This window comes from Sciurus carolinensis, chromosome 12, assembly GCF_902686445.1.
Source record: "Sciurus carolinensis chromosome 12, mSciCar1.2, whole genome shotgun sequence".
In the NCBI taxonomy this organism is placed as follows: Eukaryota; Metazoa; Chordata; class Mammalia; order Rodentia; family Sciuridae; genus Sciurus; species Sciurus carolinensis.
Genome location: NC_062224.1, coordinates 116,203,102 through 116,217,935, shown reverse-complemented (window position 1 = coordinate 116,217,935; position 14,834 = coordinate 116,203,102). Strand labels below are relative to the sequence as shown.

General features: G+C 51.7%; 1 long non-coding RNA gene across 1 annotated transcript; it reads left to right on the top strand.

Annotated features, from left to right (window-relative positions):
• Positions 1-289: 289 nt before the first annotated feature.
• Positions 290-5,464, top strand: LOC124961464 (uncharacterized). Its single transcript, XR_007104246.1, has 3 exons — positions 290-396; positions 2,034-2,101; positions 5,027-5,464. It is a non-coding gene; the product is annotated as an uncharacterized LOC124961464 (long non-coding RNA).
• The last annotated feature ends 9,370 nt before the right edge of the window (positions 5,465-14,834 follow it).

The following is a 14,834-nucleotide window of genomic DNA, read 5'->3' as shown; positions in this document are numbered from 1 at the left end:
GCTCTGGTTCCCACAGTGATCCCGGGGAGCTGGAGTGGGCGGACTGGTTGTAGGGGTGACCCCACTGGTCTGTCAGGGAGACCTCCAGGCAGTGACGCCCTTCCACACTTCCTTCGGCCACCCTGTGACTTGCTTGGTTTGAGAAGTGCTTTGCCTCAGGGGCTGGCCCCTCATCCTCTGCCATGGGTACCACCTGACCAAGCTCAGCTATCTTGCAGAGGAAAGAGACCAGCTACCCTGCAGAGCCATCTTGGACGAGCCTGCTGGCAGCCCACTCTGCCGCTGCTCCAGATGTTTGAGTGAGCCCAGATGCCATCAGCAGAGTCTGGACCAGGCCGGCAGAATCGCCCGTCTGAGACCAGCCGGGACTTCAGACCCTCACATCTGTGGGCTACGGTATTGTTTGCTGTTGTAGCCACTTGGTTTTGGGATGGTTTGGAAATGGCTAAAGCTTGCCAACACATATTTCCTGAGGGTTTTTCTAGAGTGGTGCTACAGGTGGGATCGTGTGTGTACAGAATTAGGGGACAGTTTTCTACACAGTCAGCTCACATTTGGGTGATCTTGGCCCACACACGCTGCCCTTCGGGAGCGATGGCTTTGGAGGTAAATGATGCCAGTTCAAGTCCCAGCCCTGTGTGAGAAACCATGAAGCCTCGGTGGCTTCGGGCAGTAGAGATGTATCCTCTCCCACGTGGCAGGCCAGTCATGCATTTTTGGTGTCCCGTACACCTGTGGTCAGCTGCCCTGTTGACCGGGCTGGCCAACCCGAGGTGGCTCAGTCGGCGAGTCTGTTCCCCGTGCTGTCTCAGCCTCCAGAGGACCAGCTTGCCCTCATTCCATGTGTCCATGGGGATATTCAGGGATGCTGACAGTTAATTTGTGTGTCCATTGAGTGGATCACAGGATGCCCAGACATCTTCTGTACGCTTCCCAGGGAGGGCGTTTTCTAAACAGATTAGCATGTGAATGGCGGGCTGAGCAGGATCCCATTGCCAATGGCTGGGTCTCATCCAAGCTGAGGGCTAGAACAGGTCAAAAGGCAGAGGAAGGGAGACGTGCATTCTGCTGAAGTTTGAGTAGACCAGCCTCTTCCACCCTGGACTCCAGCTCAGGCCTCCCCTGCAGCCCCAGCTCTCCTGGGTCTCCACCTAGAGGCAGCAGATCATGGGGCTTCTCGGCCTCCACATGTGTGCGTGTGTAAGCATGTGTGGGTCTAGTTCATGTATGTGTAGATGACCTCTCTGTTCTCTTCCTGGAGAACCCTGACTAGTAGGAGGCCCAGGCTCCTTCCATCAGGTGTCTCCTCCAAGTCTTCCATTGTATTCTCCGCTCCATCCAACAGACAGTGAAGGAGAAAGAGCAGGGGACCTGGTGGGACTTGCCTTAGGGGCAGGGCTGGGTGACTGGAGCTGGGCATGTGGCTCCACTGTCAGCCAGGGGGCTGAGACGCCATCCAGCTGCGTGCCAGGGCAAGAGAAAAGACAGGTGCCGATGAGAGCCAGCAGCTCGCCCATGCAGCCACACTTGGGCCCGGTGTTGGGCAACTTTCTTGACTTCTCTGAGCTCAGTTCCCTCCCCTGCAAAATGGAAGAGATAAAGTACTGCCTGTGCTTGCTGTGAGGGTGGCCGAGAGCCTTTGTGTGGAGTGCACAGCAGAGTCTGGCACGGAAGTGGTGGAAAGGCAGCGCCTCCTGTTTGGATGCTTGTAGGGCAAGGAGGCTGCGGACAGGGCTCACTCTTGGATCGTGAAGGCAGCGGGAACAGCCCCCGCAGCTGTGCGATCTGTGCAGAAGGGGACTTGCACCAACCTGCTCTTCACACTGGGGAAACCGAGGCAGTTGAGCACCACTTCACTGTGCTGCGTGTTTCAGATCAGAACGCCTCTGTCATGCCAGGGTCCAGGCAGCGACAGTGGTGTAGAGAATTTTAAAAAAATAGTAAAACCAACTGACAGTGTGTTTTTAATAATCATCATGGGCAACACCAGCAATAAAAGACTCCTGTCTAAAAGAAAACATTTTGTTTTCTAGGTGATGAACAGTCGTTTCCGTTGAGACTTAATGATGTCCAGCCGGGCTGTGGTTGGTTCCTAACAGAGGTGAGCGCTCGGCTCTGTGTTTGGTTTTAGGAGCACGCGACAGAGGCATCTGGACTTCAGATTCCAATGGGTCGTGCGTGGAAGCAGATCCCAGGGTCCGTCCCAGCCTTCCTCCCACCCGCGGCCTGCTCAGCACTTCATTGCCGCGGATCGCCACCAGGCAGCCCTGTTAGGTTGTCCAGATGAGTAGGTCCAAGTCCGGTGGACACTCCCGTCACAGCCCCTCCTCCCAGCCTCGCCGTCCTGCGTGTTTATGCTGATGCCATCTTTTCCCGGGTCTCAGCAACCTTCCACTTCCTGCAGGTCGCCAGGCGCTGTGATTCAGTTCTCCGGGTCCACCAGCCCTGGTTTGGACCGGGGTCTGCTCACGTCACACGGCTGCAAGCCACCTGTGCTCTGCTGCCAAATCGGTCTCCCAAACACCACGCCCTCCTTGTCGCCACTCTCCTGAGACCCTGCAGAGGCTTCCTGCTGCCGCTGCCGCCTCAAGACCTCCTCCCCCAAGGACGGCGGACGCTTGGAACGGAGACTCCAGCTTCCAACTGAAGACTTTTCTTAACTCCAAGTGTAAGCCTGATTCTCTGGGGCAGAACGCCTAAGTGCTCGCATACGTGAGGGGACACCCAGCCAGTGCAGAGGTGCCACCAATGTGCCACAGATGGAGCAAAGTGTTTGGATCGTATGTCAGACACGGATAACTGAAGCAGAATCAACCAACGAGCACGGCACAGCCTTTATTCAAGTTGTGAACTGTCCTGAAATTCAGTGGCTAAAAACAACTACTGCCTTTCATGTTCCTCTGAGGTCCTGGGCTGGCCTCTCTGGGGTCCTGGGAGGCAGTGGTCAGGGGAAGGCTGGGTGTGAAGGCAGCTGGGTCTCTCTCTTCATGTAGGCTCAGGACTTCCTCTCCACGTGGCTGCTCCATGGCTCTCTCCATGGTCTTTGCAGAAAGGCAGCTGGACTTCGTACACACAGGCTTAGCAGCTCCCAGTGTGGAAAAGTGGCGGCTTCCAGGCTCATGAAGCTCAGTCCTCTTCTGGCGCAGTGTGGGTTCTGCCTGGTTCTGCTAATTAAATCAAGTCCTGGTGAAGCTGAGCTCAGTGAAGGGGGTGTGAAGTTGGGATGGGTTCACAGGGAGACATCTCTGGAGCTTGGCTGCTGCCCACTGGTCTTTGATGATTCACGTCCTTCCCACAAGAAAATACACTCCGCCCTGAAGTCCCTTTGCCCTTGGCATCAGCTGGGATTCCAGGATGTTTGTCTGCTACATCAGGCCCTGCTGGGGTGGGTGGACGCAACCCCTCACACTCACCGCCTTGGTGCAAGGTCAGAAGGACAGGGTATCTGCCCTCCTTCTCCTGCGTGTGGCGAAAGGTGGCAGGGAAGCTCCAGCCCATTCCCCTGTGCACAGATGCACCGACGCGGCTGGCTCCTGCCATCCTGCAGTCCAGCCTGACAGCCCTATTTCTCTGCTTCGAGGCCTGAGGTGGTCTCTGTGTTTGTTAGGAGTGGGTCTCTTCAGAGCTTGTTTGCACCCTCTGGGCCCTGGGCCCTGTCTGAGCCGTGCTTTCTCTGTCCTAAGAATGGCCCGGGTGTAGGTACTGGCTCTAAGCCTGCTTCCTGCTTCCTGCTCCCGGGTAAATTGAGGACAGCCAAGGCTGGTGTCAAGTCTACCAAAATGCCTCTATCAGCCATCCCTCCGGGGTCCTTCCCCAGTGGCCTTGCTCATTGAGTCTGGCTGGTGTAAACAGTGGGACACGGCAGGAGAGACACCACACCAGTCCTGGGGCAACGTCTCAAGAGGCCCGAGAGCTCCGTCCATCCTTCTGGGAACCTCAGCCGTCACGTGAGAAGCCTGGCCCTCCTGCTGGAAAGCCTGCCCAGGCCCAGTCCACGTGGATAGGGAGGCAGGCCACCCAATCCCGGCACACCAGCTGGACTTCCAGGGGACTCCGTGCCGCAATTCTGCTGATGGCAGGCATGTGAGGAAAGCCCATCAAGACCCCCAGAAGGACTTCCAGGGAGCCTATCCAGCCGTGAGAGAGGAACGTGGTCGTTGTTCGAAGCCATTAAATTGGGATGCAGCAGCAGACGACCAAGACCCGCGGGTCATTCGTTAGAGTTAATTATCCAGACATCTGGGCCTGATGCGTCCGGCCACGTAGAGGCAGATCCAAATATGCCGCAGGGATTCAGAACTCCATCTTCTTCATAGATGCTGGGAAAAGCCATTGCTAACAGAAGTGTTTTAATTTTACATTTATCTGCACAAGATGTTTGCTTTAGATATACTTAGAGTGAATCCTTTTATAAAGAATAATTATTCTGATGTTTATCATACTTTTAATTTTCTTCAAGTGAAGGTTTTTTAAATAGTAAAGTACAACTGAGCTTTTATCAATATGACTCAACAAATATTTTCTGGGCACTTACTATGTGCTTTTAAGTGTATTTTTAATCTCTGCATGTGAATGAGTTTGGGTTAATTCAGATGCTGTTTTCCACTGGACACCTCTGAGCTTCCAGGGGGGTTATTGCCCTAAGTTACTTGGGGACCCTGTTTTTGTCTATTAGCATACATTCTTGTTACTGTTATGCCTCCCCTGACTGTTTTCCTATTGCTTCAGCAAGAATTGCATTCAGTTGCCCATTTTCTAATGATCTAATTAGCAACACTTTCCCATTCCCTCTCTGCCCCTGTCTCCCTTCGACTCCCTTGTTGCCACCCTCTCTTCTGCTCTGAGCTTTACTCAACATTCTGCTGATGAGTCCACAGTCCACTGCTGGCCCTCCATGGACTGCTGCCCGGGCATTTGAGGCTCCTTGCCTTAATTATTGGGGGAAATGTATTCTTGATCTCTCTTTGCTAAACCCTGTGGGTTCTGAGTCTCCAGTCACTTTCTTGTGTGTCTTTGTTTCTCACAGAAACAGAAATCATAAAACAGAAAGGAGTCCTGGAGACAGCATAATTTTCCAGAGGAGTGTACTTTGGACCGAAGAGCCAAGGGACTTGCTCAGAGTCGCAGCCAGCTAGTGGCAGAGCCAGGAGCAGAGCCCATGCCTCCAGACCAAGAAGTCTGCCTTCCCCAGTGTAAGGAATGTCCTGTGAACCACAGTACACGGGTGCAAACTGACCAGCCAATGATCCATTAACCAGAGCTTACTGATGATTATTAGTGGATCTGGTTAGGTCTCTGCTTTGCTCTCCGCATTGGGCTAAGACTGGAGGAAAATATGAGGAAAAACAGAAAAGTGTGGTGGACTCAGAAGCTGTGAGGTGCACGGTAGTAAGTCAGCTTCTCAGTGTTTGCAATTTCAGTGAAGCTCTTGTGCTTCTTGTTAATTTTTCCAATAAATATTTATTGAGCACTACTATGTGTACATATGTATGCATGCATGTAAATAGATGAACATTTCCTCTAGAAATGTGCCATATTCTCATGAATATCTTTACACTATAATCAATTACAAGTTTCAGCCTGTTGCAATATACCACAGATTTGTGCTTTTTTGGGAAAATGGGTACTGTAATTCTTTATAGATTCTTTGCATACTCCAAGTCTTAGAACCATCCTAGCATTAGCTTTCACAGTAGGAGCTCTCCAGTGAAACTCATTTTGGGTCCATGTGGTTGATGTAAATAAGTGGAGCAGGCTGAGTGTTACCCAGGGGAGTGCCAGGGACTGGGGCAGCCTTAAGACCTAAGATCCCATTTGAAGGGGGGCAGTCGCTACTACATGTCAGATGACTTCTGTCATGTGGGAACTCTAAGTCCAATATTTCCAGAATTTCTGAATTTTCAAGAGATGCTGTACACCTTATTTTATGTGAAATCTCTTGATTAAAAAACATCACTGATGGCTAATTTAAAACCACAGTACCGTCAAAACTAAACATGCTCACTACATCTGACCCTGGTAACAGTTTTCCCTGCCACCTGGTGTGTCCCTCCCCTTGTTCAGAGATGGCAGGTCCCAAACACCCAGCTGGGGCCTCTCTGGAGCATTCCCTAGTATTCATGCAACCAAGGGCCTCAGGGTGGTGGTGCTTGCTGCCTGGCTTCTGTGGGGTCCTCAGTGACCTAGCTGCTTGCTTGGTCAGTCTCTACCTGATGTTGAGAGGTTCACGGTGCCTCGTGAGATCGAATGAGGTGAGCCACTGTGTTGAGATTCACATAAGAGGTTGCCCTGGCCTAGTTTATATTATCTCAAAAGTGATTGATTATTCTAGAAATTCAGATGCCCCCGGCAGTGCCATCTGGTAAGTGGGTAGGTGCATCGTGTGAAGGCCTGACCCAAGCCCTTCTCTGCAACCCTAGCACGTCCAGCATCAGCTTGAACTGTTCAGCTCAAGGTTTCCTGGAGTCTCCTAATATTCAAGTCTAATTTCTTGTTCTCCTTGCTTGTCTTGTTCATTTACTTAATTGTCAAATATTTATAGAGTACATTCTGGGTGTTGGGCATGGTTTTAAACACTGAAGGCACAGCAGTGAATCCTCCGGATCTAGTCTGTGCTTTCGCAGGGCTGGCTTTCGGTGGAGGCGAGGCAGACGACAGCAAGTGAAGCAGCGAGTGAACTGCTGGCTTTCAATATGGATGGTCGTGATGAAGAAAGCACCTACCGAAATGGGAGGGGACCAGGCGTCACTGGGTGGAGACTGAACGGGGACAGGGGACGGTAAGGCCAGCTCTGAAGGCAGAGGGTCCGAGGAGGAAGCCCTGGGGCAGGAGTCCAGGCTCGGGAAGGGAGCAGAGCACCAGTCACCCGCTCGCTCCGGCGTTTGGCCCTGCGTGGCGTGGCCCGCCTGGCACCTGGCTTCCAGGCCTGGGGCTTCGTGGCTGCTCTCCAGGGTCCTGAACGTGGCTGTGCCTCTTTGGAGAGCTCACCATGCCTGCAGTTTCCTGTTAGCTCCCCGCACTCGCCGGGGTGACTCACCAGCTTATGATTTCAGTTTTAAATCCATCCGAGGGGCAAAAGTGCCTGCAAGTGCAGCTTCCTTTTCTCTGACGCCCAGAAGCATTTTGCAGTAAGAAATCCGGAAAGGTAATGTTCTGAACTGAAGTAGCAGCCAGGGTAGAAATGGGGAGCCCAGGGTCTCCCTGGCGTGGGTGTGGGGGGTGTGTCCTTAGGGGGACATGTTTAGGGTGGAAGATTCCAAGGTGTCAGACTTGAATAATGGGACAGCCACAGAAATTCAGGAGCAGGATTAGGCATCATTTGGATGCAGAGTTGAGAGGAGAAAAGGAGGTTCCAAATCTGAAGCTGGGCTCCCTCAGGGAGGGGAAAGCCTCTTTTGGCTATTTCAGATTGGAACACTGCAGGAAGTTGCTGATTAGACATGTTGCAATACGAAAATTGTTCTGCAACACCAGGTACTATTATTCTTCTGTATTAGGATAAAAGGATTCTATAGGTTGTCCTAGGAACATGCCTACTGATAACAGAGTTGCTTCTTAAAATCAGAATGCTACAAGATGTGCTAAGTGAAACACTACAAAGGTAAAAATGCAGGCAATCCCCTAAGAAAATTAGACCAGAGTTGTTTGGTGTTATTTAAATTTCTCCTCTGTCCAGTGTCAACATAAATCAACAACTCTGCTTTAAAGAAAATAGCTTATTCTGAGCAAAATATGAATGACCATGACTGGCAAACAGATTTCACCGAATCCACCTAAATGACACTTTTCACCATGGAAAAGTCATATGAACTTTTATAGTGACAGAATAAGAGAAAGTCATTAATCAACACGATGACCATGTACGTTGGTGGAAACATCAGGAAGGCAGGCACAGAGCAGGGGGCTCTCTCCTGTGGGTTTCAGATGTGGCGTGTTCTTAGTTTTAGCACTGGTCCAGGCTAGAGGGCTGCTAAGCTTAGTGATACATTTCAGGAAGTCTGCAGAACAGGCATGAGGCTGTTAGCCCAGACACCAAAGTGAAGGTGAATGACTACCAAAGACCAAGGCGGCCCAGACCATTTTGAATGCCAGCCTACAGGGTTCCGCCTTTTCCCATCAACCCTGGTTGGTCAGCCGCGGCGAGTGGTCTGCAGGTTGCTTAAGGCAGGTGCAGCTTCTTCAGGGACTTCCTTCACTAGACAAGTGGATTCTATAGGCATGTCATTGGCTTAGTGAGGACCGGGCACAGGAGGACATGGCCATTGCCTCATCTTGGATGATGTTCGTCAATCATTAAATAAAATTCATTGGGCACTTGCTATATGCCAGACATTGTGCTGGGTGCCAGGGACACCAGGTAAGCAAGACACAGCTCTTGCCCCCCCCAAATCAGCAAATCACACCTGGGATGACATGTTTATTATTTCAAACAAGTGGATCCTTCTCCTTCTTTATTTTTATTTTTTATTTTTTTACACGGGGGACTGGACCCAGGGCACTTAACCACTGAGCCACATCCCCAGTCCTCTTTATATTTCATTTAAGGACAGAGTCTCACTAAGTTGCTTAGGACCTTGCTAGGTTGCTGAGGCTGGTTTTGAACTTGTGATCCTCCTGCCTCAGCCTCCTGAGCTGCTGAGATACAGGCGTGCACCACCCAGCCCAGCTCCTTTCCTTAACTGATAACACTGGCGTGTTAACATGTTTGGAGAGGGTGTTTTTTTACTCATGTTTATTTTTTTATACTTGAGTCTAATGGCAAGTTACCATCTTGCCAAAGAGTGCTTTGGTTTGTCAAAGGACAAAATTACAATGTTTAAAGGTCTTGGTTGGCTTTACTTTGCCTCTAGCACCAGGGAACATGTTATTCCATGGCACAGAGCAAGTGAAGAGCCAGGCTGAAGATGTTGGCCTTGTGGACAGAAAAGGGCTTAGGGCAAGGAGAAACAAAAAACAAAAGCTGTTTGTTCGTTTCAAAGTTACTTTTCATGTAAGGGGGACAGGAAGACAAAACAATACAGAAATATCTGATTAGTTCCTTCGAGTGACCCTTTATGTGTAAGGATCCAGGCAGAGGAACCTCAGTATCATACTGGGTAAAAGTGGCCTCTTTGGGGCTAGGTTGTTACCTCTCTAGTCCTGATTTCTGGAGAGTTCCGGTGAGCACTGTTTTAGCTTGGCGAGGTGCAGTTAGTGTTAGTGACTGCATTTAGATTTTTGGTCAAGTCTATTGAAGCTTAGTGCAGGTGATTTGTTCAAAACAATGGCCTCTACAATGTTTATTTAACAGATTTCAAGAGACTCACTGTAGGTCCCCTTGAAGAAGGAGAAGTTTAGTTGTAGTCAAGACCTGCTTTATTTATTTTTTAAAGAGATTGTTTTGGATGGAAATCATTTCCTTGGCTATTCCTTATGAACCCTCTTACCTGGGCCTTTGAGAAAGCAGCTTTGTTCTGACATTTGATGGAATGAGTTTATTTTCTTTACCCTGGACATCAGGTGCTATTGCTGAAAACAGCAGAGGGTAGAATATCTTCCCTTATGACTTCTGGTAGCTCTGCAGAAATTGGCCCCCGAGCTGACCTAGTCTCTGTTAGGTCCCGCCTCTGTGTGTGTGTGGCGGGGGAGCGGAGAGAATATGCTTGCTTTCTTCATAGGGTTGTTTTGAAAGTGAAATAATAAAACAGGACAATGAATAGGTGGTGCCCGGAAAAGCTAGCCGTGACGTTGTGAGATGCTGGCGACGCCAAGTCTCTGTTGCTCTGCATTGCAGCAGAGGCATCCTCTGCGGCCCTTGATAACCCCGTGAGCTTGGGTAAATTAATTAACGTCTTTGAGTCTCAACTTTTTAACCCTTGGAGGAAAGATAGCAGCTCTCCTACTTCACATGGTGACCCTGAGAGTCAAGTAGCTCATTGTCAGTCAAGTGCTGCCCAGTGTCCTGCATATGGACACTTATTCAGGTCTTCGCTTTCCTTGTCCCTGACCTGCCCGCCAAGGCGTCATACTCTTTCCAACCATGTGTGCACACACGGCCACCTGTATCCTCGACGACCCTCTGAAGACCTAGAACATTTGCGGAGTGGAGAGGCATCATGAACCAAGCAAATGAGGAGTCGAAGGGCCTGGATTTCCATTCTGACCCTTAGGCCAGCTGGTCAGGTGCCTGTGGCAGGCTGATTGTGGTGCTGTTAGCAACGCCACCGGAAGCTGAGGAGGGTCCTTCCCCAGAGCTGAGCGCTCGGGCCTCTCCCACCTCCACTCCACCTCCAGGCAGCCAGGTGTCCAGCCGACACGCAGGACAAGATTTTCTCTTTGGGCCACAGTCAAGCTTCTCAAGAGCTGTGCCCCGATTTCTACCCCCTTTTACCTGTGTTCACAGGTTAGCAAGGCAGAGCAGTCGCCCTTCACACCTGCTGGGGTTAGAAATCGCCTCGTCATCACCAAGGGTCACCTTTCAGCTCCGTTGTCCTTCACTTGTGGCCACAGAGAAGAGAAGGCAAATGACCTTCATGGATGATAAATCACATTTTCAAGTTTGAGCCCTGACACATCAATTCTTGATGCTGAAATCAAAATTGCCATTGAAAGGAACTTTGCTCTGCTGAAAACACCCCATCTTCAGATACAAAATGTGAATTATTCAAGTAATCAAGGAAGCCAGGTCTACTCAGATGTCTCACGGTGACATTAGGCACCTAGAGTGGTGTCGATGGCAGGGCGGTGGTGAGAGCGCACAGCCGTCTGCCCGTCTGACCTCGGTCCCCGTGCACTCCAGACCTCGCTTCCTCTCCATCCCTGTCCGTCCCCAGACTTGTCCTGTGGTCCTGCTGTCCAGCCGCCTCTACAAAGACCCAGGTGAAAGGCGGTCAGCTGCGGTTCCACACACGCTTCAGGCCTTTTCAGGCGTGGGGCCAGCCCGGCATGCCGGGGCTGGGTGCAGGCAGTGTTTTCAGCGAGGGGAACCTTCTCCAAGCTCCCTGGCTGCCCCCTCGGACAGGCCACCTTTCAGTGGGGCATGTGGAGAGGCCGCTGCCCTGAGCCAGTCAGATCTTGCGAGAAGGTTGATCATCCTCAGGCTGTGACGATGAAGTCGGGACCTTGTGCAGAGGGTCCCACACAGCAGGACACAGGAGCAAGCAGGCTCTGGTGCTCAGGGACACTGGTCTAGCCTGCTCCAAGTCTCCCACCGTTACTGTCACCAGTAAGACAAGGCTGGACTAACACAATTCCTCCCCTCCCTCCTTCCTTCCTCCCCCCTTCCTTCCTTTGCTCCTTCCTTCCCTCCCTCCCTCTTTCCTTCCTTCCTTCCTTCCTTCCTTCCTCCTTCCTTCCTCCTCCCTTCCTTCCTTTGCTCCTTCCTTCCCTCCCTCCTTCCTTCCTTCCTTCCTTCCTTCCTTCCTTCCTCCTTCCTTCCTCCTCCCTTCCTTCCTTTCTTCCTTCCTTCCCTCCCTCCTTCCTTCCCTCCCTCCCTCCTTCCTTCCTTCCTTCCTTCCTTCCTTCCTTCCTTCCTTCCTTCCTTCCCTCCCTCCCTCCTTCCTTCCTTCCTTCCTTCCTTCCTTCCTTCCTTCCTTCCCTTCCCTCCCTACCTCTCTATGATTTAACCTCCTTCTTTCCTTCCTTCCTTCCTTTCTTCCCTCTTTCCCTTCCTCCTTCCTCCCTCCCTCCCTCCTTCCTTCCTTCCTCCCCCCCTTCCTTCCTTCCTTCCTTCCTTCCTTCCTTCCTTCCTTCCTTCCTTCTTCTCCTTCTTCCTCCCTCCATGTGGCACTGGGGTGTCTGGCACCTGCTAGGCATGTGCTCTCCCACTGAGCACACCCTCACCCCTGGACTAGATGATTGCTAAGGTCATGTCTAGTTCAGTGATTCTAAGCACATCTTTTTAAATATCTTTCTCCTGACGGCAGCTCTCCTAATTTCTTTGACTTATTTTTACCTTGGCTGATTTTACTGCTTCTTTCCAGAGTGATCACTTCTTATCTCTCTGCCTCTTCACGTCCTTTCTGGCCAGTTCACCCAGAGGTGCCCTCAAGAGATCCATATCCTGCAGGCAGACCACCTTCTCCTCTGGAGAGCGCGCCTCTCCCCGCTAGGTGACAGTGGAGCGATTACACGGGGCTTGGCTCTTACCAAGCAGTGCTCTTCGGCCTGAACTCATGGCCCCTTTTCCAGGTGGTTCGCTGAGGTTCGTGTGCAGTGCCAGTCAGGTGGTGGGTTGGAAATCCGATAGCTTCAGTAGCCCACAGGCCTGTATGGAGGAGACAGCCCTCCTGGGCCTCAAGGTCCATGGGGTGTCCTACTCCCCCATGCCCTGTTCCTGCCTTCTGGGTGGCAGAGGGCTGGGCCTCTCTCAGGTACTGGTGATCCACCAGTTAAACATGTCAACAAGAATCCTGTTTCTTGGAGCTCAGTTAGCACTAATATCATGAGTTTAAAAAACTCCCAGGACCAAGAATGCTGTGAAATTTCAGAGCATCAAGCACCTAGAGTCCACCAAAAGCTTTCCCTGTAGGGTTGACGGATAAAATACAGGACACCAGTCAAGGCTGACACGCATAAAGACGAGAGATAACTTTTTGGTATCCTGTGCTCTCGTTTGCTAAACGTGGCTATACCACCTCCCGGGATAAAGCTCCCATCACGACGGCACGGTGGAAGGTAATCTGAGCGATGCTTTCAAAATTCCCAGACGCTATGATTTTTCAACCTCGAACCCAACGTCACCCGAGTCACCAGAGAAGCTTAAGAAAGAAGCTAAAACACCAACACATTCAAGGGCTCAGAATAAAATGTTTGCATTACAGATTTCTTAGTTATCCAGGAGGTCTTCTAGTAAAAGCAGGGAGTGAAACAGAGAAGACATGGGGTCCGCGGAGTGTGAGTTGGGCTCCGGACAGAAGCGAGGGGCTCCCTGCGGGGACGGGTGCACAGAAGGCCAAGCAGCAGGGAAGAGCCTTCATCCAGGAAGAGGGTTCAGCTCAAACTAGTCTCAAAAACCAAAGGCAGAGAGCAAGGCGTGGTGGCACACCTGTAATCCCAGTGACTCATGGGCTGGCGAAGGATGGTCACCAGTTCAAGGCCAGCCCGGGCAACTTAGTGTGATCCTGCCCCCAGGTAAAAAATAAACAGGGCTGGGGAGGTGGCTCAGTGGTAGAGCTCCCTGGGCTCAACCCCAGGACTGCAGAAAACAAGCAGAGGGCTCCTGGGTCGACAAAGGTCCAGACTCCTGGCCAGGCGCAATGACTGGGCGCCTGTAATCCCAGCTATTCAGGCAGCTGGGGCTGGGCCACCTTGAATCTGAGACCAGTCTCAGCAACAGAGCAAGACCCCATCTCAAAGAAACAAAACGGACAGCAGCAACGACAACTAGACAACCGGAGCATTCCTGCTGCCGTCCCTGCCTTGACTTCCCACCGAGGTCGTTTCTCCTCCTGGTCAGAAGATGGCGGACAGAAGCCACTGGAGCACATGCAACTATGGAAGCCCTTGCCTAACAGGAGAGAGGCTAGCTGTCCTTCCTGGCTCTCCCTCTTTACCTCTCAGTTGGCCGAGGGCTGCCCGTCCCAGGTAGAGTCCAGCAAGGAGACGGGACCATGGCAGGCCTGATCCTCCTTGGTGTCTGCCCATTGTGTGGACATCCCTACGTAGTGGGGGATACGTGCTGGAGAGATGAAGCCGAGGTACAGGCCATGCTGGGGGTGGGCTGGAGACTTAGGGAAGCGTCCAGAAGTCCTCACTGAGAATGACTCTGGAGACTTAGGGAAGCGTCCGGAAGTCCTCACTGAGAATGACTCTGGCCGCAGCCGTGGGTGAAGGGGTGGCTTGGGGAGCATCCACCTGCAGAGCATGGGGCCCAGCAGGAGCAGAAGACAGGGCTCTGGGAGAGAGGTCTGGGCGAAGGGGGACTTCCTGCAATGCCTGGCATAATGGAGAGTTAGAAGCAGAAACATGTGCAAGACGGAGATTACCGAATAATTCCTGCCTGAATAGTGTTCACACAGTCGTGATAATGCACAGGCTGCGGTTCGTCTTCAGCTCCAGAATGAACTGAAGCGCAACGCATGGGAAGCTTTCTTACAATGGCAGAACCAGCCCCCAGGCACCAACTCGATGCCATGAGGCTGGGGTGCCAAGGGCGGGCCGTCAAGGGCCACCGGCAAGGCTGGGAGGGCCAGGGCTCCGTACCAGCAGGGATAAGAGGGGTGGCGCATACTTATTGTTGAAGACCCAAGGGTAGACAGGCGGTGGAGGAGCTAAAGGCTACAGGAAGTCGAGGAGGGCAGGGGAGCTCCAACCTGAGAGCAGACCGCGTGCGGACGCTCCTCCCGGGCTTCTCGCAGTTCTGGATTGCGCCTGCCACGGTGTGGGTGGGCTGGCCGGGTAAGGCCGAGGTGGCCGGAAGGGCACACTTTGTGACTAGTTTCTGGTGAAGCTTGACCTTTGAAATCTGTGCCTTCATGACTTTGACTTCAAAAAGTTCCAGTTTACAATCAGATTTTTTTTTTCTGGATTTTTAAAATTGACACGGGCTCGTTACGGAAAATTTTGAAAAACTGAGACTGACTTCCGGCGTGTTCCAGCGCTCTGGCTGAGGTTGCGCTCGGGTAGAGCCCCCGCCCAGCCCGGGCAAGGCCCCGGCTTCCAGGCTCATCCCCGCAGAAGACAACATCCCAAATCAGAATGAGTAAGGGCCATTCAGAATACTGGCACATTCTCAGCTAGTCTTTTAAAATTGATTATATTTATACACATTTGTGATTATGTGAAATAAGGATACATTTTGATGAATTCCAGTCTGTGAATCTAAACTGATTAGCTTAGGTTCTGAAAATAACTCA